Source organism: Callithrix jacchus, chromosome 13 (genome assembly GCF_049354715.1).
Source record: "Callithrix jacchus isolate 240 chromosome 13, calJac240_pri, whole genome shotgun sequence".
In the NCBI taxonomy this organism is placed as follows: domain Eukaryota; kingdom Metazoa; phylum Chordata; class Mammalia; order Primates; family Cebidae; genus Callithrix; species Callithrix jacchus.
In genome coordinates, this window is record NC_133514.1 from 28739947 (window position 1) to 28762576 (window position 22630).

The window sequence follows — 22630 nt, forward strand, 5'->3', positions numbered from 1 at the left end:
TTTTACTTTCAGAATCCAGCTGCTATTCACACCTCCTTGCATTCTGTAGGAGCTTTCAACCTTCAGGGTAAAGGGAAGGCTGCATCCGAGTTCAAAAATGTGGTCTCAAACCTGGATTCTCCAGTTCCCCACAGGGGAACATAGGATTCCACCAATGCAGGATGAGACCTCCAAACTTGAAAAACCCCTTCAAATGAATGCTGGGTATAGATGTGCTCACAGTCCACTGTCTGGTGATTTTCAGCATTATCTTTTAGCACGTGGTTGATCACAGGCATATTGTGCTGCTTAGAAATCAGCAGAGGCTCCCTGCTGAGTGTTGGGATGGGAGGGACAGATGGAGGGGAGGACTGGATTTCTATAGAGATAACCAATGCAGTGATTTGTTTTATGACACTCCTCAGGTGAAATCCACATCGTGAGGCCAAATGCTAAGAAGGAACCTTAGCTCTTGGGGGTCAGCCCAAGCTCTAGCCCCCTGCATGGATTGTCAAGGCCACACTACAGTGCTTGAGAGTTTCCATTTCTGTGGAAGCTGAGCTCACAGTTCTGCAGCCTGTGCTTTTTGTAAGGTGGAGGGGGAACGATGTGATACTGCTGTTACCCAGTTAACATACCACATATGGCTACACTTTTGATATCACTAAGCATGGGGAGTTGGGAGTGGCAGCATGTGATTAATAGAAAAATGAAGTGGACTCAGAATTCTTGGATTCTAGTGCTTTAAGCTATGTGAACCTGTCTCCATCAAGAAATATGAAGGAGAATGTCACCTAGACTAAGAGTCAGGTCAGCATAAAAGGGCTTCATGCACACCAGTCTCCACAAGGGGTTTAGGAGACACACGCCTTCTTGTCCATACAAACGCAAGCATTGATGGAATTTTTTCGTGGGGTGGTGGACGCGAGCTTTGAAAATCTTCCAGGATGAAATCAGCTTTAGCCCTTTCTGGAGAATAAAGCTCTGACTTGTTCATGGGCTAGGGTGGACCCTGAACTGTTTCCTGAAAGATTCCTGGCTTTGCCTTCAGATCCTTCCCGCCTTCCATCGCAACAAAATAGGTTACGAGTCTACAGATCACTCTTCAGTTAAGGACACAAAACAACGTTTCTCTAAACCCTTGAACTGATACCCTCCAACTCTTATCCAAAAGCTGCATGAGAGAAAGTTCCCTAGGAAGGGCTATTTAAAAATTATTTACTTCATTCTTTCTTCTTGGTACTTTAGGATTTTTCTTTGGATACAGCTGGACATCAGTAAAGTAAACACCTAGTTTGGTACTTAATACTTAGGTTCCAAACAAAAATACAGAGTTACAGTTTCATCAGGGAAGCTTCAAGAACCAGGGTAGAAATCATGAAGCATTTGGTTTAGATCTGCTTAAGCTGTGGATCTGGAACCCCCTGCACCTCCTGTGTCTATTCTAAGAAACCTCACATCCAAGGCTGGATGCAGTGGCTCATGCTTCTGCCTTTGGGAGGTCGAAGTGGGTGGATTGCTTGAGCCCAGTAACTCGAGACCAGCCTGGGTAACTAGTGAGACCACATCTCTACATAAAAAAAAAAAAAAAAAATAGCCAGGGTTGGTGGTGCACACCTGTGGTCCCAGCTACTTGGGAAGTTGAGGTGGGAGAACAGCTTGAGCCTGGGAGGTGGAGGTTGCAGTGAGCTGAGATCATGCCACTGCATTCCAACCTGGGTGACAGAGTGAGACCTCATCTCAACAAAAAGAGTTACAGAAAATATGTAAACAATAAGCCTGGCTGTGTTCCAATAAAATGTTATTTATGGACACTCAAGCTTGAAATTCATATAATTTGTATATGTAACAAAGACTGTGCTTCTTTTGCGTCCCTCCCCACCAACCATTTAAAAATATAAAACTACTTTAAACCCTCTGGCCATATACAAACTGGCGATAGGCTAGATTTGACCCCTGGGCTTTGGTTTGTCAGTTCCTGCTGTAAAGCCTTGTTTTCAATGAATCTTGCTGCTTCAGAGCCAGATCATGGTCGATTTGGGAGACTCATAATCTTATTCCCCTGTGATATGGTTTGGCTCTGCCTCCCCACCTAAATGTCATCACAAATTGTAATCCCCATGTGTCAAGGGAGGGACTTATAGTCCACATTTGTTGAGGGAGGTGATTGGAACATGAGTGCAGTTTTCCCCATGCTCTTTGCATGACTGAGTTCTCACGAGATCTGATGGATTCATAAGGAGCTCATCCCTCTCTCTCACCTGCCACCATGTATGATGTGCCTGCTTCACCTTCCACCATGATTGTAAGTTTCCTGAGGCCTACCTAGTCATGAGTAACTGTGAGTTAATTAAACCTCTTTCCCTTGTAAATTAACCAGCCTTGGGTATTTCTTTATAGCAGTGTGAAAATGGACTAATATGTCCTGGAAGCCACCTCAGTGTCATCACTCTGATGGGGACTAAGAACATTCATGGTGTTTGGGTCTGTATAACAGAAGGAAAGAGTACTGAAGTTGGACTCCAGATAGCTGGTTTTCAAAGCCAGGGCTATCGCTTTTTTTTTTTTTTTCAGAGGGAGGGTCTTATTCTATCACTCAGGCTGGAGTGCAGTGTCATGATCATGGCTCGCTACAGCCTCAAACTCCTGGGCTCAAGGGATCCTCCCACCTCAGCTTTCTGAGTAGCTGGGACTACAGGCACAGCTAATTTGTTTAAGTTTAAACAAACTGACCACACCTGGCTAATTTGTTTAAACTTTTTTTTTTTTTTGGTAGAGATAGGGTCTCCCTATGTTTCCTAGGCTGGTCTTAAACCCGCCACAAGTGATCCTGCCACCTCAGCATTCCAAATGTTGGGACTACAGATGTGAGGTACCTTGCAGGGCCAGGTATCACTTCTTAAATGTTTGACTTGCGGCAATTTTACTGAGCCCCCTACAGAGGACAGAGAAAGAAGCCTGTGAACCTCCTAGGGCTATAATGTAGGTTAAACCGCACAGCAAGAGTAGGCTCTGCTGATGGGACTCCCGATTGCGCCTTCGCTAGTCCCACCCCTTTCCAGTTAAGAAATTTGACCCCTGGGGTTCCCTGGAAATCATCCAATTCTCATGCAGGCAGCAAGCAAATACTGACAAATCTCATTCCTTTCTACCCTTCTCAACATTTTCAGGGGTCAGGGATACCACGCAATATCACTAAAAAATGAACGGGAAGACTTTTCCCTAAAAATTGTAGCCTTCATTTCCATCCACTCACAACATGCTGTTTAGAGCACCAGGGAGGCGTCCTCAGATTGTCTCCACCCTTGTTTAGGCTCATGTCAGTCAGATAATTCTCAGGCTCCAGCAGAAACCTGCTGGTGAGAAACTTCTCAAGTGTCACTGCTTACAAAAGAGGGAAGAAAACAGAAAAGTCTGTTTATTTTTCTGACCTAGAAGATAACATCGCTTTGCCTTTTCTTTTTGTTGAAGGTTAGATCGGGAGCATTCCTTGAAAGTTGACCAAGAGAGATTCTCTCAGCCATTTTTTCCTAGCAATTTGTGTTTTCATTCAAAATGGATTACTTTCAGTAATAATAAGGATTCACATTATAAGAAACAATGCTAATGTATTTATCTGTAAAATGGAAAAAGTGGTTCAGATCCCTGCCTTTCTGACCACTTAGAGTGCTTTGTAAACGATGTAGGAATTTTTTTTTTTTTTTTTTTTTTTTGAGACAGAGTCTCAAAAAGCCTGTGGGCCAGGCTGCAATGTAATGTAGTGGTGCAATATCAGGACTTACTGCAGCCTCAACGTCCTGCGCTCAAGCAAGCCTCCTGCCTCAGCCTCCTGAATAACTGGGACTACAGATGCGTACCATTATGCCCAGCTAAGTTTTTAAATTTTTGCAGAGATAGGGTCTCACTATGTTGCCTAGGCTACAGTACAGTGGTGCAATCACAGCTCACTGCGGCCTCGAACTCCTGAACTCAAGCAGTCTTCCTGCCTCTGCTTCCAAAAGTACTGGGACTACAGGCATGAGCCATCAAGCTCAGTCTGAGTATTGTCATTTTATTGGATTGCAGAAATCGTAGGCAACAAAATTAACTCAACTTCTATCCCAAGGAATTCATGGCAAATTTCAGACATGGTATCATTAATTTTTTGCAGAGTAGAAATGCAACATTCATAAAGGCATAGCCTCAGACCTGAGAGCTGGAGGGGACCTCAGAGGGCTCATCCAAGTCCTTTGCTATGATGCAAAACCTAAGACTCTTAGGAGCATGGGGGGCGCAGGAGGCAGGGGACTTGTGTTGCCCAGTGGCTGGGCCAACCTGGTCCAGCAGGGGCATATCCCAGGGTGGCAAGGGGCGCCACGAGCACTCAGTCAGGTAGCCATGAGTTGCGGTGAGCCAGGCTAGGTTGTTCTGTTCCACCTAAGGGCCACGTGACTCCCGAGGTCAGTGTTTTATTACCTAGGCATGACCTAGGTCTCTCTTTCATAACCTTAGTTGCAACTTTCTAGAAATTGATCGACAATGGGAATCTGTCATATTTATATGCGTTAAACTTTTCAAAGACAAAGAAACGTCACAGTGAGGGGTAACAGGGTGCTTGGAGAGCATGAGTTTCTCTCTTGTTTTGCAGATGAGAAAATAGATTTGGCCAAAATCCAGTGGTCTAGGAGTCCTCCACGACCTTCCCTGTCCCATGCCCCTCCCTGCCCTCTCCTCTTACCTGTCCACCTAGGTTCCAAGTTCTGTACCCTTGCTTCTGCAGTTCCACATTTTCTATTTGTTTGTTTTGAGGCAGGGTCTCACTGTGTTGCCAGGTTGGAGTGCAGTAGCACAATCATGGCTCACTGCAACCTCGAACTCCTGGGCTCAAACGATCCTCCCACCTCAGCCTCACTTCCACTATTTTCATCTTGGTGGGTTTTTTAGGACGTTAAACAACCCATCGAAAGCGTGAGAGTTGGAAAGCTGACGTCACCTGTTTTGCTAACTGAGTGTGTGTCTTTAGTGAATTGCTTTACTTCTTGGGGGACACAGGGATTGGAACAGGAGCTCATCTCACGTGTGCTGCCGGGAAGGGTGACTTGCTATCATGTAGAAGGCAGCACCATTCTTTCTTGCTGAGGCTTGACAAGGTTTGAGCCCTCCCCAAAGCCCAAGGTTGGTTTCTATACCTATTACAATTTAATCTTCTCCAGAAAACCTACATACTTTTACAGGTTGCCCCTAGGGCCTTGCCCGCTGGCAAGGAGGAAGGAGAAGATTCCACTTGGTCATTTTTTTTTCGTTTTTGAGACAGGTTCTTTCTCTGTTGCCAAGGTTAGATAGAGTGTAGGGTGCAATCATGGTTCACTGCAGCCTTGACCTCCTAGGGTCAAGTGATCCTCCCGCCTCAGCCTCCCTAACTGGGATTACAGGCACCAACCACTATATCAGGCTATTTTTTGTTTGTTTTGTAGAGACAAGGTCTTGCTATGCTGCCCAGGCTGGTCTCAAACTCTTGACTTCAAATGATCCTCCCGCCTCAGCCTCCCAAAATGCTGGCCTTGGTCATTCTATAAGGCAGCAGCTTTCATTGCCAGCAGAGATGTTTTTCAAACTTCCAGCCACAGAGCACAGCCTTCCAAGGAAGGACCCGTCAGAAGCATAGTGTGTAAGCCAGCTTGTGCTAGGCTGCCCTATCTCAAACAGGGATGTGCTAGAGTGGAGATAAGAGCTTAATTTAATCTTCTATCATCATCATCAGGTGGCCTGGCAGTGGTGAAGCCCCAGGGGACAGTTTGAATGTGACAAGTTGAAATTTAACCTGAATGTTACAGGTTAAAATTAAGGCTCTTCCAGGAGTTTGAGGCTGCAGTGAGCTATGATCATATCACTGCATTCCAGCCTGGATGACAGAGACAGACCCTGTCTCTCTTTTTTTTGAGATGGAGTTTCGCTCTTGTTACCCAGGCTGGAGTGCAATGGCGTGATCTCGGCTTACTGCAACCTCCTCCTCCTGGGTTCAGGCAATTCTCCTGCCTCAGCCTCCTAACCCTGTCTCTTAAAAAAAAGAAAGTTAATGCTCTTTCAATGCCCCTCAACACTAGTTACAGTCTGGCCACAACCATTCCCCACCCTCCACCCCAGCCCATGGTCCACACACATCAGAATGTGCCCCTGGAGAGTTACTGCCCCTCTGAATTGTTCCTAGATTCACCCATCAGGGTTCTGTTCAGATGTGACCTCCTCTGTCATTGCTTCCTCAATGCTTTCTCCAGAGCGTTGTGCATATCTGGAATACAACAGCATCATTCACTCTATTGTCTGAGGTCAGTTTCCCCCAGTGGATCATGAAATTCCTTCAAAACAGGAACTGGGTCTTACTGTTGCAATGTTGAAGAGAAACTTAAAGAACACTTTAGTTCTGGGGGCTGGGGATGGAGTTGAAAGAGGAAGCCTGACCCTCATGGAGCTGACATCCTGGAGAGGAGGAAGACAGACAATAAACAAGATAAACAAGTAGAAGGGGTAGCTTATTAGAGAATGATCAGTGCTGTGGAGAACAAGCAGAGATGCAGACAGGGAGTGAGTGTGTGTTGGGTGGGTGGAGGGGACTTCAGTTGCAATGCGTGGTCAGGGAAAGCCACCCTTGATGACCATGGGTATCATGATGCCTGAAGGTAGCAAGGGGGAGAGCAGTGTGGCTATGTGGGGGTGGGGGCATAGCAAGGTAGACTGTAAAAAGTGGTCAGATTCTGGATGTATTTGAGCTAGCATTTCCATTCTAGGAATTTATTCTAAGGAAACAGTTGCACAGTTGGCAAAGCTCTAGCTTGCAGCAATGTTCATCGCGGTTTCTTCATGATATTAGCTTTGTAGAAAATATAAATTTACAGGCTGGGTGCAGTGGCTCATGCCTTTAATCCCAGGACTTTGGGAGGCTGAGGCAGGTGGATCACGAAGTCAGGAGTTGGAGACCAGCCTGGCCAACATAGTGAAACTCCTGTCTCTACTAAAAATACAAAAAATTAGCCGGATGTGGTGGCAGGCACCTTTGTAATCTCAGCTACTTGGGAGGCTGAGGCAACAGAATCACTTGAACCTGGGAGGCAGAGGTTGCAATGAGTCGAGATCATACCGTTGCACTCCAGCCCACGCAACAGTGTGAGAGTCCATCTCAAAAAAAAAAAAAATATATATATATATATATATAAATTTACAAAAACTGGCAATTTGATTGAGTAAATTATGTAATAATGAAATAGAACATTATGTATCCACTAAAATAATAATGTAGAAATATGCTCATTCATGTGAAAAGATGTTCACTTGATATTATTAAATGAAGTAAAATGAAAATACAAAATATTTTTTATTTTCAATTGTGGTAAAACACACATAATATCAAATTTCCCATCTTAATCATTTTTAAGTGTACAGTTCAGTGGTGTTAGGTACATTCAGACTATTGAGCAACAAGTCTCTAGAACTCTTTTCATCTTGCAAAACTAACAGTCTGTACCTATTAAAAACTCCCCATTTTGGCCAGGTGCAGTGGCTCATGCCTTGTAATCCCAGTACTTTGAAAGGCCGAGGCAGGTGAATCACGAGGTCAGTAGTTTGAGACCAGTGTGACCAACATGGCAAAACCCTGTCTTTACTAAAAATACAAAAAAAAATTAGCTGGGCGTCATGTACCTGTAATCCCAGCTACTTGGGAGGCTGAGGCAGGAAAATCTCTTGAACCCAGGAGGCAGAAGTTGCAGTGAGCCAAGATCATGCCACTGCACTCCATCCCAGGTGACAGTGCAAGACTCTGTCTCAAAAACAGCACAGAAAACCGCCGGGCTATTAGCTATTGTGAATAATGTTTCTATAAACAGGGGTGTACAAATATCTCTTCAAGACCCTTCTTTCAATTCCTTTGGGTATATACCCAAAAGTGGAATTGTTGGATGGTATGGTAATTGTATTTTTAATTTTTTGAGTAACCATCCACCTGTTTTCTATAAAGGCTGCATTGTTTTACATTGTCATCAGCAGTGCACAAGGGCTCCTCCTCATCATCACCAATACTTGTTATTTTCTGTTATTGAGAGTAGCCATCCTAATGGGTGTGAGGTGGTATCCCATTTTAGGTTTGCTTTATTAGCAATGCATTTTTATTGTAGAAATTATTGGCATTCAGTATATGTGGCCTGGCTAAACTATTTTATAGAGACATTCTTGAATATAAAATAATATTCAACAATTCCATCAAAAGTAAGAAAAGGACACAGAGACATTCCTCCAAAGAAGATATTCAAACAGGGGATAAACACATGAAAAGATGCTTAACATCACTAATTATTAGGCAATGCAAATCAAAACCACAATGAGATACCACCTCACACTCATTAGGATGGCCATTATAAAAATTTTTCTAGAAAGCAAAATAACAAGTGTTGGTGAGGATGTGGAGAAATCAGAACCCATGTGTATTGCTGATGGTAATGTAAAGTGATTCAGCCATTGTGGAAAACAGTATGGTGGTTTCTCAAAAAATTCAGCATAGAATTACCATAGGATCCAGCAATTGCACTTCTGGATTATATAGGTGTATACTCCAAAGAACTGAAAGCAGGGACTCCAACAGATATTTGTATACTCATATTTATAGCATCTTTAGTCTCAATAACCAAACAACCCAATTGAATTGAATTGATGAACTGAACTGAACTATTCCAAATTTGAAACAACCCAAGTGTCCACTGACAGATGAATGAACAACAAAATGTGGTATGTACATACACTGGTATATTATTCAGGCTTAGAAATGAATGAAATTCGGACACATGGAGCAACATAGATGAATCTTGTAGGCACTATGCTAAATGGAATATGCAAGACGCAAAATGACAGATACTGTATGATTTTGCTTATATGAGCTACCTAGTAGTCAAATTCATAGAGATGGAAAGTAGAATGGTCATTGCCGGGGCTAAGGGAAAGGGAAAATGAAGAGTTACTGTTCAGTGATTTCAGAGTTGGTTTGGTTTGGGACATTGGAAAAGTTCTGGAGATAGATCATGTTGATGGTTGGACAATGTAAATGTACTTTATGTCACTGAACTTTATGGTTAAAATATTACATTATATGTTATGCATATTTTACCACTATTGCAAGAAATCTGTTTAAAAAAGGAACCTCTTCAACTTATCTGGGCGACCAGGGATTGCAGATTCTCTCATATTCTCAAGCCTTAAATTTTGCCCTTGGACCATCAGAGTTAGAATATTAAAGTCTAATCCCTACATTGTTCAGCTGAAGAAATAGTGACTCAGAAATATATCTTTCTGAGAATATCAAATCAAGTCAATTTCTTAAGCACTTACTATGTGTGAAGATTAATTGTACGTGTCAACTTGGCCAGGTTATAGTGCCCAGTTGTTTGGTCAAACATCAGTCTAGATGTTGCTGTAAAGATATTTTAAAAGATATGGTTAACATATAAACCAGTAGGCTTTGAATAAAGCAGATTACCCTTTATAATGTACGTGGGCCTCATTTAATCAGTTGAGGGCTTTAAGGAAAATAACTGAGCTCCCCCGAAGAGGAAGGGATTCTTCCTCCAGACCACAGTCAGACTCGTGACTGCACTAGCAGCCCCTTCTGGAAATTGCATTCTGCTGGCCTGCCTTGAAGACTTTTGGACTTGCCAGCCACCACTATCGCATGAGCAGATTCTTCAAAATAAATCTCTTTCATTGGCTCCATTTATCTGCAGAAACGTGGCTAAACACCATAGAAAAGGCCCCGGGGACGTACAAGTGGTTCAGATCCAGCTTTCAGGCTTTTTGATTGGTTCAACCGCCACTTACCAGGCTCTAAACTAGAGCGGTTGTTTGGCTCACAGTCATGTAATTCATGACATTGCTTGGGAATAAGTGGTTTTCCTGACACATTTGGCTTTTGGAGTGACAATTTTAAAGCACCATAAGCCAAAACCAAAATTAAACCCTTTGAAGTTACTGTTCTTCCCACTGTGCCACACTGCTCCTCTTAGATAGGAAATAGCCTCACCAAACTTAGGCAGTTTATTGCTGATGCGTCCCACCTGTTGTCCTCACAGTGTGAACGCCATGTGTTTGTCCAGTTCACTTGGATTCCTCCTACACACTCACACTCTGTATTCTGAGAATTCAGCTGAGGAAAAGTATCCTCTTCCTCACCAGGGACTGCTAGAATCTGCTTCCTTTAGTAAACAATGCCAGTGCAGTGAACGTTCTCAGTAAAGCCCTCTGGATGCATTCTTTCCCTGTGTAGAGTCAAAGAAGATAACTGAAATGTGCAATCTCAGCATCTTTCTGTCTCATATGATCAGTGCTTAGTCTCTTCCATGGAGATTCTGTGTGGATGGCCACAAAACAGCATGAATTTTTGTCTTAAAAAATGAGCTGATATTTACATAATGGAAATTACATATTGGTTAGGATTTCAGCTCCTTTTCCCTTCTCCATGAGCTCTATTATAACAAACCAAACCAAACCAAACCAACCAAATGAAAAGAAAAAATTGAAGGAAAATATTTGAACAATTAAGGTTTGGGACACACACACAACTTTTTTTTTTTTTTTTAAGATGGAGTCTCTCTGTTGTCCAGGCTGGAGTGTAGTAGTATGATCTTGGCTCACTACAACCTCCACCTCCCAGGTTCAAGTGATTTCCCTGCCTCAGTCTCCTGAGTAGCTGGGATTATAGGCACGCGCCACCATGCCCAGCTAATTTTTTCGTCTATTTAGTAGAGATGGGATATCATCATATTGGCCAGGCTGGTCTCGAACTCTTGACTCATGATCTGCCTGCCTCGGCCTCCCAAAGTGCTGGGATTACAGATGTGAGCCGCCGCACGAGGCCCACACACACAACTTTCATTGAATTCACTTAGTGTTGCTTTTAAACAACAACAGCTTTTTGATTCCATCTTTCTGACTACAGTCCTCTTTCCCTCTTCCATCATGACCATAGCTCCTGGTGCAGCCATGGGTGATGAAGCCAGTGGTTTAATGGGGTTCTCAAAGGATAAAAGGAGACACCACTCAAACCAAGGGGTTGAGAAGACTCCATGAGACAAAAAGCAAGCAGTGTTTCAGGCATCTAAGTGGTGAATCACATTTGCAGAAAGCAAAGAGAACTGGAAGTAGGAATTAAAAAGCTGGGACCCAAAGCTACAATCCAGGATGAATCAGATGAAGTGATCAGCTAAAATGCACCCTCGTTTTCCTATCTTTGCTTTGTGGTATGTGCATTTACTGTAAAGGGCTTTGTGAAGAATGAAAGAAGGAAAACTAGACATGTCTTATTCTGCTTTCCTTATCTTCTCTGCAATTGCCTGCTAGCACCCCCACCCTTAGCTACCACCCACCCCCATACTAATCCAATCAGTAGACTGGCAAGGCTCATTCCTCATGCATCACTTGGTGTTAGAACCAGGTTAGACAGCTGTGAAAACCTAGAGGCTCCCTTGTGATCCTGATTTGCCTTTTCCTGATTCAACTGTGTTCTTGCCTTGTCGTGTTCCCCAGAGTCCAAAGTGAAGGCTTGGGATGATTCCCGTAATTTTTTTTTTTAAGGTGAAAAATGTCCCTGTGATAAAGATGCAGGACCAACTGTTAAAGTTTATGTGTGGGTCTGTTTTTAGGAGACAAAATGTATCCAAATACTTGTAAAAGTCCAAGAGGGAAGACAAAACAACAATCATGAAGGTGTGGAAGACAGGAAAAAGGATACTGGAGCTGGGAAAAATATGATAGAGCCCTTCAGGCTTTTATTCCCCAGATACTTGTGGTAAGATCCTAGAGAGCTGCTATATGGGGATTATAAATTTGGCTTTAAACTCTTTAGGAGCCAAGCTAAAATGGGACCATATAATGAATTACGTGACTGGGGGAACGGTGGTTAGAACAAAAGTACTGTTGCTCTTGAAACAGAGATTAGAGACAAATCTATTCTCCCACCACGCTTATCACCCACTCACAACTCTCCCTGGGTACAAAATGAAGGCCGCTGAGGCTGACTGCAGTGGCTTATGCCTATAATCCCAGCATAAGGGGGATTATGCTGGGAGGCTGAGGCAGGAGGATTGCTTGAGTCCCAGAGTTGGAGACCAACCTGGACAACATAGCCAAATTACCCCAGGTGGTGATGCATACCTGTAGTCCCAGATGCTTGGGAGGCTGAGGCAGGAGGATCACTTGAGCCCAGGAGGTTGCCACTGCAGTGAGCCATGGTCATGCCACTGCACTGCACTCCAACCTGGGTGACAGAGAGCCCATCTCTAAAAATAAAAATTAAACAACAACAACAATACTCGGCAGTAGTGTTTCTAACCACATTTTCTAATGCTCTTACATTGTAAGCATCAAACTTCTCCAAAGACTGGGACTGCAGGGATACAAGCTTCAATTCTTGAAGCGTGCCTTCAAGAATTTTCACTTTAAAGAAAAGGGGAATATGTTATTATTTAATTGATGGAGGGGATTGAATAGATGGCTTCAAGTGTGCATTTCTGTAGCAGAGAGACTTGTTCACATTTGAAGCAGGATGCACGTGATCTGTCTACGGTGTAGTTCTGCAGAGATCTGCAGCCACTCCAGGACACGTCTTCTGGAAAACACGAAGTGGCTCAGAGAGAAATGACCTGTGAAAGGGATCAAATGTACCTCTGTTGGGGTTGCAATAATTCATACTTATGAGAAAAGTGTGAAACCCATGAAACCAGATCGTGGCTCCTCAGTGACACATGGAGACGAGCATTAACTCCCAGGGAACAGATCACAGGGAAAGGCGGAATGAAAGGTTGATGGCCCATGTCCCAGGACAGGGGAGAGCAGCTGCACCACAGAAAAACACCAGAGACTTGCCCGGGAGATGCTGCCCTGCTGCAGAAGACACATTCCTTCAGCATGAACAATGGCAGCACCTTGCTGGGGTAAAGGAGAGAGGCAAACAAGGAAAGACTTAATTCTAGGGAAACTTTCTTGAGTGAATAGCATTGTATTTATCCATGGTAAAGTGCTTTTCAAATTAGCTGCCACACCTGGCTAATTATTATTTTTTAATTATTTTATTTTTTGAGACAGAGTCTCACTATGCCACCCAGACTGGAGCGCAATTGTCCAATCTCGAGTCACTGCAGCCTCCACCTCCCAGATTCAAGTGATTCTCCTGCATCAGCCTCCTGCATAGCTGAGACTACAGGTATGCGCTACCAGGCTTTGCTAATTTTCTTTTCTTTTTTTTTTTTTTGTAGAGACGGGGTTTCATCATGTTGGCCAGGCTGGACTTCAACTCCTGACCTCAAGTGATCTGCTCACCTCGTCCTCCTCAATAAATATTCATTTATTTATTTTTGAGACAAGATTTCATTCTGTCACCTAGGTTGGAGTGCAGTGGCGCAATGACAGCTCACTGCAGCCTCCATCTCCCTGGCTCAGGTGATCCTCACCCACCTGAATAGCTGGGACTTCAGTCTCTCACCACCATGCCTGGCTAATTCTCATATTTGTTTCTGTTTTGCAGAGACAAGGTCTTGCTATATTTCCCAGAGTGGTCTCGAACTTACTGAACTTAGGCAGTATCACACCATAAGCACCATTACCTGAAAAAGCTATTAAAATATTCCTCCCATACACAGAGGCTGAGTTTTCTTCACAAACTTCCATTAAAACAAGATACTATAACAGGCCGAGTATAACAGCAGAGTGAATATGAGAATCCAGCTGCTTTCTATTAAGCTAGACATGAAAGAGATCTGTAAACTGTAAATGACATCACTCTCCTCACTACATTTTTGTTTTGTTTTGGAAAATACATGTTTCATAAACTGTGTTATTTATATTAACATGTAATACATTACTTTTACTTTTATATGAATAAATAATATAATAATTTCTCACTATTAATATTTTATTTCTGGATTGCGGTGGCATGATCTCAACTCACTGCAACCTCACCTCCCAGGTTCAAGCAATTCTCCTGCCTCAGCCTCTCAACTAGCTGGGATTACAAGCATGCACCACCATGCCTAGTTAAATTTTGTATTTTTAATAGAGGTGGAGTTTCTTCATGTTAGCCAGGCTGGTCTCAAACTCCTGACCTCAAGTGATCTGTCTGCCTCGGCCTCCTAAAGTGCTGGGATTACAGGCATGAGCCACCATGCCCAACCCTCAGTATTATTTGTGAATATAGTAAATATTGATAACTCACATTTAAAAAACCATTTGGAATCCTCAATTTTTAAGAAAGTAGGTGGGTTCTGAGTCCAAAATATTTGAGAACTTCAGATGTAGACTGGGCCTAAGGGAACTCACCAGTGGCCCCACTGTAAATGAGGCATTTTCTTCTCACTTTTCTCTTGAAGGTCTGTACTTGAGGTCCAGATTCTCCAGAATGAAGCAAAATAGAAAAACTAAATGGGGCTGGGCTCAGTGACTCATGCCTGTAATCCCAACACTTTGGGAGACCAAGACAGGTGGATCGTTCGAGTCCAGAAGTTCAAGATCAGCCCAGACAACATGGTGAAACCCCTCTCTACAAAAAATACACAAGTTAGCCGTGTGTGGTGGTGCACATGTAGTCCCAGCTACTTGAGAAACTGAGGTGGGAGAATCACCTGAGCCCAGGGAGGCCAACACTCCTGTGAGCTGTGATTCTGCCACTGCACTCCAGCCAGGGTGAGAGAAGGAAACCCTGTCTCAGAAAAAAAAAAACAAAAAGCCATATATATATATATATATATATATATATACACACACACACACACACACACACACACATATATGTATATGTATATATATGTGAAAGAAACGGCTAATATTTACTGAAGTGTCTTCATGCCATAGAGCATTGACTCTCATTTTCACCTCAGAACTATTCTTCAAGGCAACAATTAATCAATCTCATTTCAATAGAAGGAGGAGGAGGCTCAGAATAATTAGTTAATTTGACCAGGGTCACACAGCTGGTAAGTGGATAAAGCATCAAATTTCTCAGCATTTCCCACAAGATCAGGATGTATCTGATGATTATTGGAAATCTTTAGGTCCAAAATACTTTTGCCTAAAATACAGGCACAATCCAGGTAAAATACGGCTTTAATGTGTTTGAATTATCTCAATAACTGTCTTGGTATGGCTACCTTCCTGAGCCGGTGAAGACAATGGCATCATGGAGTTTCCCAAATTTCCTGCAAAATTCTATAAAGCAGCTGGGCCTCTCTTTAAACTTCTTGGTATAAATCCTCTTCCAAAGGAAAAGAATGGTTGGAGTTTTTTTCTTTTCCTTCTGTTTTTGTTCTGGCATTCTTTTGTGAGTATGGAACTGATTACTAAATAGGGTCAAACAGCTAGAGTCGGGCTTCCTGTGCGAATGTGAACAGTGCTGATTTCCAGCCTTGCATTTGATATGCTATCTGTGGCAGCTGTGCCCGATGTTGAAGTTTCAGATGGCTTCCTTCAATTTCCTGTATTGTTATAATGGTGGCTGTGTGTGCACATGTGCACGTGTGGGCAGAGAAAGCAGTGGAGACAGAAGAGAGGATGTTTCTCTGTGTTTACTTGGACTTTGTGAAACGTTTTTAGTTAGATATTGAGAGGGCCCATGTTTCAATGGAAAGAGCCCTGGTTAGCAAAAATGAAGGGTCACTCTTGTCTGCCACTAATTGCCTGTGTGGTTTTTGGCAAATATTTAGTCCTCGGGCCCAATTCTGCTTCCTTATAAGGCCCCTTCCAGCTATGAGATTTTGTAACTCTGGTTTCTACTCGGAGCTTTGCTTTCCAACTTCCCCCACCTTGCTGTTCTAAAATGTTTGTTTTTCCTCTTTCTGGTTTTACTTTCCATGACTTTTTTGTTCTCTTCCACTTTTCATTACTATCCCATAGCTTTTTGCATTTAAGTTCTTCTAGAAAAGTTCCTCCTTCCTCAGCTCTTATTTTTCAGCTTCCATTGTCTCTGAAAAGAATATTACAAATGGTCGACTTTATCTTGGAAAGAAACATCCAGAATGTGTTGGCTTCCTGTTTTGTTGGTGGGGTGTCTAGAGCTTGGAGATTGGACTGTGGGCCAGGATTCCCCCCTAAGCCTTACATGAGATAGTTAAGAGCTGCTGGGCTGGCACTCACTTCTCTATCTCTGCTCTATTGTTATTAAACTCAGCTTTAAATATGCGGGATAGGCAGGGTGCAGTGGCTCACACCTGTAACCCCAGGCCAAGGCAGGCAGATCAATAGGTCAGGAGTTCAAGACCAGCCTAACCAATATGGTGAAACCCCGTCTCAGCTAAAAATAACAAAAATTAGCCGGGCGTGGGAGTGCATGCCTGTAGTCTCAGCTATTCGGGAAGCTGAGAGAGGAGAATCACTTAAACCCTAGAGGCAGAGGTTGCAATGAGCCAAGATCATGCCACTGCCCTACAACCCTGACGACATAGACTCAGTCTCAAAAAAAAAGGGGGGACAGAATAATGGCATATTTAATTCATGTGCTTTTATGGTCCAGTATGAACGTTTAAAAGGGAACCTGGAGGTGAAACTTTCCGTTTTTTCATAAGCTTCTAGTCCCACGCTGATGGCGCCCCCAGAACCCCACAAGTGGGTCTAGCGCCATCTAGTGGTGTGATGCGCTGATGCTTTGCTGCCTGATGAACAGACAACACAGGGCTTGATGAAGAAAACCTGTTGACTGAAATACACGCAGAGTCTTCAACAAAGGTCGGGTGACATTTGCAGATCACTCAGTAGCCCAAAAGTTCAAATTTGTTATTAAACATGCAAATCTGTGAAAGTTACAGAATCTTTGGGACCATGCGAAGTGAAGATTTATAGGTGTGTGTACTTTAGGCATGAGTCATGTTCCGTTTGTAACTTTGTAGTGAAATGTTTGTGTTCTTAGTGTGGAATCCAGATGTTATCTGCTGGTTATTTATGCTCCTGTGCAAAACATGGGCAAATTGATTAAATTGTATCCATCTCATTTCACCTTGCTCTTGTCTGTAAAACATCATTATAACGATACTGACAACCCTTTAAAAAATTTCAGGGACTCCAAAATTCTGATTTCCTCTAGTGATTGTACATGCTTCACATCCATGCTTCCTTCCATCCTCCAAGAGTTTAATGTTAGAAGGAGGTGTGGAAGGAATACTAAGAATTGTCATTTATTGGATGCTGCTATGTTTTTCATATTATCTTATGAAAATGTTAGGTAGTTAAACATTTTTAAAATTCTGGCTTACAAAACTCTTCAAGATAAGTGTCACTGTGCTCATTTTACAGATAAGGAGTTAAAGCTTACAACACTCTGCTTTCCCCGTTTACAAAGTAAAAGATAAAGGAGAAACAAGGAAGAAATATGCTAATTGTTGTTATGACTCAACACAACACCATTTACAGTGCATTTACAGCTCAGTGCAATTTGCCACTTTCCAACAAGACAAAATGTCAAGTATCCAAGCCACATTATCACTGTATCTTCACGTGCCAATAAAGCTGCTGCCATACTGCCATTGTTGGATTAGTTTAAAAAATACATTTTCCAGTGAGCTAGAGGGAAACAAATATTTGCTGAGACCAGAGCTGGTAATTCACAAATCTCTTTTCTGTGAGCTGAGCAGTGAGGAGAGGTGGAATGACAGCTGTGGAGGGTAATTACCATGTCCCAGATGCTGATGCAAGGATGGCGAGTGGCAGAGGACTATTGGCAGGTGTGTCAGGCATGGCACCACAGCACCACTCTGTGTTGACCAGTTTGTTGGGTCTTCCTTTTAAAAGTTGGACGCCCTTTCCCAAAGAGTGCTCTGTACGGTGTTTATACATTTTATATGGAAAACAAAGCTTTTGAATGAAATATTATGGGAAACATGGGGCGGAATACAGTTAAATGGGTTTATTTGCTGTAGTATAGGACTTCTTGGAATCTTTCATGTGTCAATGTGTAGTTTTAACATAATTTATAAACTAAATGTATTTTATTATACAAATTAAATAAGGTGATATGGTATTTCTGTGTCCCCACCCAAATCTCATCTTGAATTGTAGTTCTTATCATCCCAACATGTCATGGGGGGTACCTAATGGGAGGTAATTGAATCGTGGGGGTGGTTACCCACCTGCTATTCTCATGATAGTGAGTTCTCACGAGATCTGATGGTTTTATAAGGGGCTTTCTCCTTCTCTTGGCTCCCATTTTTCTCCTTGCTGCCACCATGTGAAGAAGGACTTATTTGCTTCCCCTTCCACTGTAATTGTAAGTTTGCTGAGGCCTCCCCAGCATGCTGAATTGTGAGTCAATTAAATACCTCTTTCCTTTATGAATTACCCAATCTTTTAGCCAACTGCAGTGGCTCATGCCTGTAATCCTAGCACTTTGGGAGGCCAAGACGGGCAGATCATGAGATCAGGGGATGGAGACGATCCTGGCTAACACGGTAAAACCCTGTCTGTACTAAAAATACAAAAAAAAAAAAAAAAATTAGCCAGGTGTGGTGGCGCATGCCTGTAGTCCCAGCTACTTGGGAGGCTGAGGCAGGAGAATCGCTTGAACCCAGGAGGCGGATGTTGCAGTGAGCTGAGATGGTGCCACTGCATTCCAGCCTGGGTGACAGAGCAAGACTCAGTCTCAAGAAACAATAAATAAATGAATAATAAAATAGATTACTCTGTCTCAGGTAGGTCTTTGTTAGTAGTGTGAGAATGAACTAATACAAGAAGTTGAGGTCAAATAATTCAAATAATCTCAATAGCTGGGGATAAGGCAGAAAATATAACCCTTCTCCCAGAACTAGGAATCCTGCGACTTAACTACTTTAGCAGATTTGTGTGTGTGTGTAAATTTCCAAAAAAAAATATCCTGGTAGCATCACCTTGTTTATGTAGCATAGAGACCAGCCTAGGGAGCACAGCAAGACCTCCTCTCTAAGAACAAGCAAACAAACAAAAAACTGGGTTTAGTGGCACTCATATGTAGTCCCAGCTACTTGGGAGGCTGAAGCAGGAAGATTGCTTGAGCCCGGGAGATTGAGGTTACATTGAGCTGATTGCATAATTGTACTCCAGCCTAGGCAACACAGTAAGATCCTGTCTCTGAAAATAACGTAATAATAATAATAAGTTGTCCCGGGCATATGAGGACTTCGATTCAGTATCCGGCTTTTATCCTCCAGGAGAGGGCAGCCTCATTCCACGTTTCATCTGTAGGACTCCCTGCAGACACCTCTGTTTGTTAAAGGGTATGCTATATTTGTTAAGAGCCTCACAGCCTCCTGGGCAGCCAGGTGGGAACTTAGGAGGTATTTTTTCTCTTTGTTCTTTCTGGCTCTCTAACCAGATTCCACCTGAGGTCTGGACGTGTCCTAGTTTCATTTCTAGACCTACTGTCTCAGCTCCCTACTGTGTCTCCCAACCCTCTGCTGTAGACCCCTCAAATCTCAGAATCTCCCCTCCACTCCCTCACCTTCTCTCTTCTCCAGAGGTATTTTTCCAAAGCATCTGCTCAAAAACATTCAAAGGCTCTGTAGCATTTGAAGAAATAAACACGTGTGATTAGGTTAAAGTCTAAATCCCCTAGAGTGGTGTTCTTGGCCCATAAGAATCAAACTGCAATTTGCTTCTCCACTTTTCTCTCCTTGTACTCACCCTAAAACAAAACAAAACAAAACAAAAAAACCACACACACACACACACACACACTTCTGTGGGGTGGGTAGAACCAGGGTTTGAACAACTCTAGGTCCAGGTCCAAATGCAAAGCTCAGTGACTTTACTTTCCATCCATATGACTGTGGCAAGGAACTTAGCCTCTGTGAACTCTGATTTTCGTATCAATTGATAGGGTTTAGTGGTACCTACCCCTCATGGTTTGTGTAACAAATAAATGATGGTACGAATATAAGAGTTCCTGGCATAAAGTGACCACTTGATACATGGTACCATCATTGTCATCATCCATTTACTGAATTGACTCTGAGCTTCCCTTTTCTTCGCCATTGTCCAAATTTCCTGTTCTGCTCTACCGAGATTTCATCTTGTGAGGTGCAGCCTCGAGTCACCTCCTTTATGATAACCCTCTTCTTCCCGCAGGGTCCCAGGGCTCACTGCTACTTCTGAGCACCCTCATTCAGAGCGAGGGATAATTCATTCACCCATGTTTCCTGGGTACCCCCAACAGGACCAGCATTATGCAAGGCACTGTGGGTACTCCAGTGAAAGAGGCAGACAAATCCCTGCCCTGGTGACAGATATACTCTGGCAGATAAATATTTTTCAATAAATAAATACACAGACATGCATGATTAATTTCAAAAGGAAATTCACACAACTCTGGGACCACAGAGCAGGAAAATAACTTTAGTGTCTCTTTTGCATTAGGGACGGGGCCCCAAAGGCTTACCTTGGAAAGGCATATTGAAGCTGAGCTGGAAGCATGATTAAGTCAGGCCAACTGGAGAGTGGAATAATATCCTAGAAAGAGAGCTGTGCCCATCCTATCCGCCCTGCCAATTTTAAATTCTGCAAGATCAGATACTGAATCTTTTTCCCATAAAATCTCCAACAGCTCCTGGAAACTCCCTTATCTATAGGAATTGCTCAGAAAATGTTGAAAAAAAGAAAAGCAGAGAAATGGCAGTTTTAAAAATTGAAGTCTTTAAAATGATAGGGAAACAAGGTCTTTACATTCCAGTGTTTTCTGTTTCTTTCTCAGGGTGGTTACCTATTTCGGGTCCCAACATGATACGGTAGTGAAAAAACTCTAGTTCTTCATAGATCACCTCATTTGAGGGCTGAGAGCTCACAAGATGGTATGGATGAGGGGTACTTCAGGACAGCTTCTTAACCCCTGAAGCAGGAGAGTTCTACCCATATGGGGCATGCAGGACACTTAATCCTTCACACTGAAGTTCCTTCCTTAGCCAAACAACGGAGTGTGGGTTGAGTTGGGCATCCTAACAATCAGCTTCTCCTGGAGTCACCTTATTTCATGGAACTTTGGGGTCCAGCTACATTTCTTTTAATGAGCAACTTGTAGTTGCTTCTGGGGTGGGAACAGCGATTCCCCATGCAGCAAGAACCAGGCGGTGGAAGTGGCCCCCCCATATAGTTTGAAGGTGGCAGTGCCACTCACTTCAAGCCACGCATGGACACAGGAATCTTTGTCAAGCTTCCCGGGCATGCAGGCCAGTGCTCAGGCTCAGCGCTACATCCGGGGCTATTCCAAGTCAGGTTTCTACCACTCCTAGGCAGTGTCTGGGGAGCTCAAGCTCACTGGTGCAACCAGCTGCCGACTAGTGGGGCTGTTCTCACCCTCTTCTTAATGCAGCCGTCTCCCCAGGTAAACCCTTTGGGGGCCCTGGCCTCTCAAAGATGAGTGGGGTTCACTTCAAAGTGACTGTGAGTTCTCTTCTGGAGCAGGAGAGCTCTAACACAGGCCTGCCTACCCTGATTTTTTAGGGGGTGGGTGTTGGGAAGGAAGGGATATCTCTATCTCAACTTACCACGCCCTTCGTTTTCAGTTATTGTGAGATGTTTCTTTGCAAGAGAAAAACAATGGCCAAATCTTGTTCACTGTGGTTTTTGTTTTTAAACTTGGATGATTAACTCTGAGGACCAGGCCCTTATGATCAGTTTTCATCAGTATTCAAACAAAAATCTAACAAATAAATGAACACGAATTCTTCACACTGGAGATTTCAGAGAAGGCTGAGAGAGGGGACCTGGACCTAAGGGCCTGAGAGGAGAGGTTATCTTGTAAGAGGAGACTTAAGATGCAGGAAGTCTACAACGCTGGGACATGAGCCTCCACTGACAGCTGATCCCAGGAGCTGAGTTCCATTGGCCAGGGCCGGGACTCTTCCTCCCCATAATGCTGAAGGCAGGTGGGGGGTTGGAGGCAGGTGGGAGAGCTCCTCTGTTGCTCATTTTGAGTAGGTCCTTTAAAATGGCAAATGATTGGCCAGGAGTGGTGGCTCACACCTGTAATCCCAGGACGTTGAGAGGCAAAGGTGGGTACAACACAAGGTCAGGAGATCCAGACCATCCTGGCTAAAATGGTAAGAACCAGTCTCTACTAAAAGTAAAAAAAAAAAAAAAATTAGCTGGGCTTGGCAGCATGCACCTGCAGTCCCAGCTACTCAGGAGGCTGAGGCAGGAGAATCGCTTGAACCAGGGAGGTGGAGGTTGCAGTGAGCCAAGATCACACCACTGCACTCCAGCCTTGGCAACAGAGTGAAACTACATCTCAAAAAAAAAAAATGCAAATGATTCTTTGTTTCTGGAGGTCATGGCAGGGGTGATATGGAGGATAGGCACTGTGGTCCCTTGATATCCATTGGGGGTTGGTTCTAGGACCCCCTTGGATACCAAATCCGTGATGCTCAAGTCCCTGATATAAAAATGATGCGTAGTATTCGCATATTACTGACACACATCCTCCCCTATACTTTAAATCATCTTCAGATTCCTTATAATACATCACACACTATTTAACAAGTAAATAGTTGTTATACTCTATTGTTTGAGGAACAACTATAAGAGAAAATGTCTGTACATGTTCAGCACCGACACAATCTCTTTTTTTCAAATATTGCTTGAATCTACAGAGGTGAAACCCAGGGATCCGGAGGGATGACTGTGATGGGTGGAA

The 22630-nt window shown here is 43.2% G+C and overlaps 1 long non-coding RNA gene across 3 annotated transcripts in view; it reads left to right on the forward strand.

Annotated features, from left to right (window-relative positions):
• LOC118146774 (uncharacterized) overlaps nucleotides 1-22630 on the forward strand; it is a 29836-nt gene that overhangs the window by 5370 nt on the left and 1836 nt on the right. The window contains exon 3 of one of the 3 annotated variants that reach the window (XR_013525583.1): nucleotides 13078-13247. The exons of the other annotated variants lie outside the window; for them this stretch is intronic. This is a non-coding gene — a long non-coding RNA (uncharacterized LOC118146774). Of the gene's footprint in view, nucleotides 1-13077; nucleotides 13248-22630 lie in introns of those variants that run through there. 3 annotated transcript variants of the gene reach the window in all.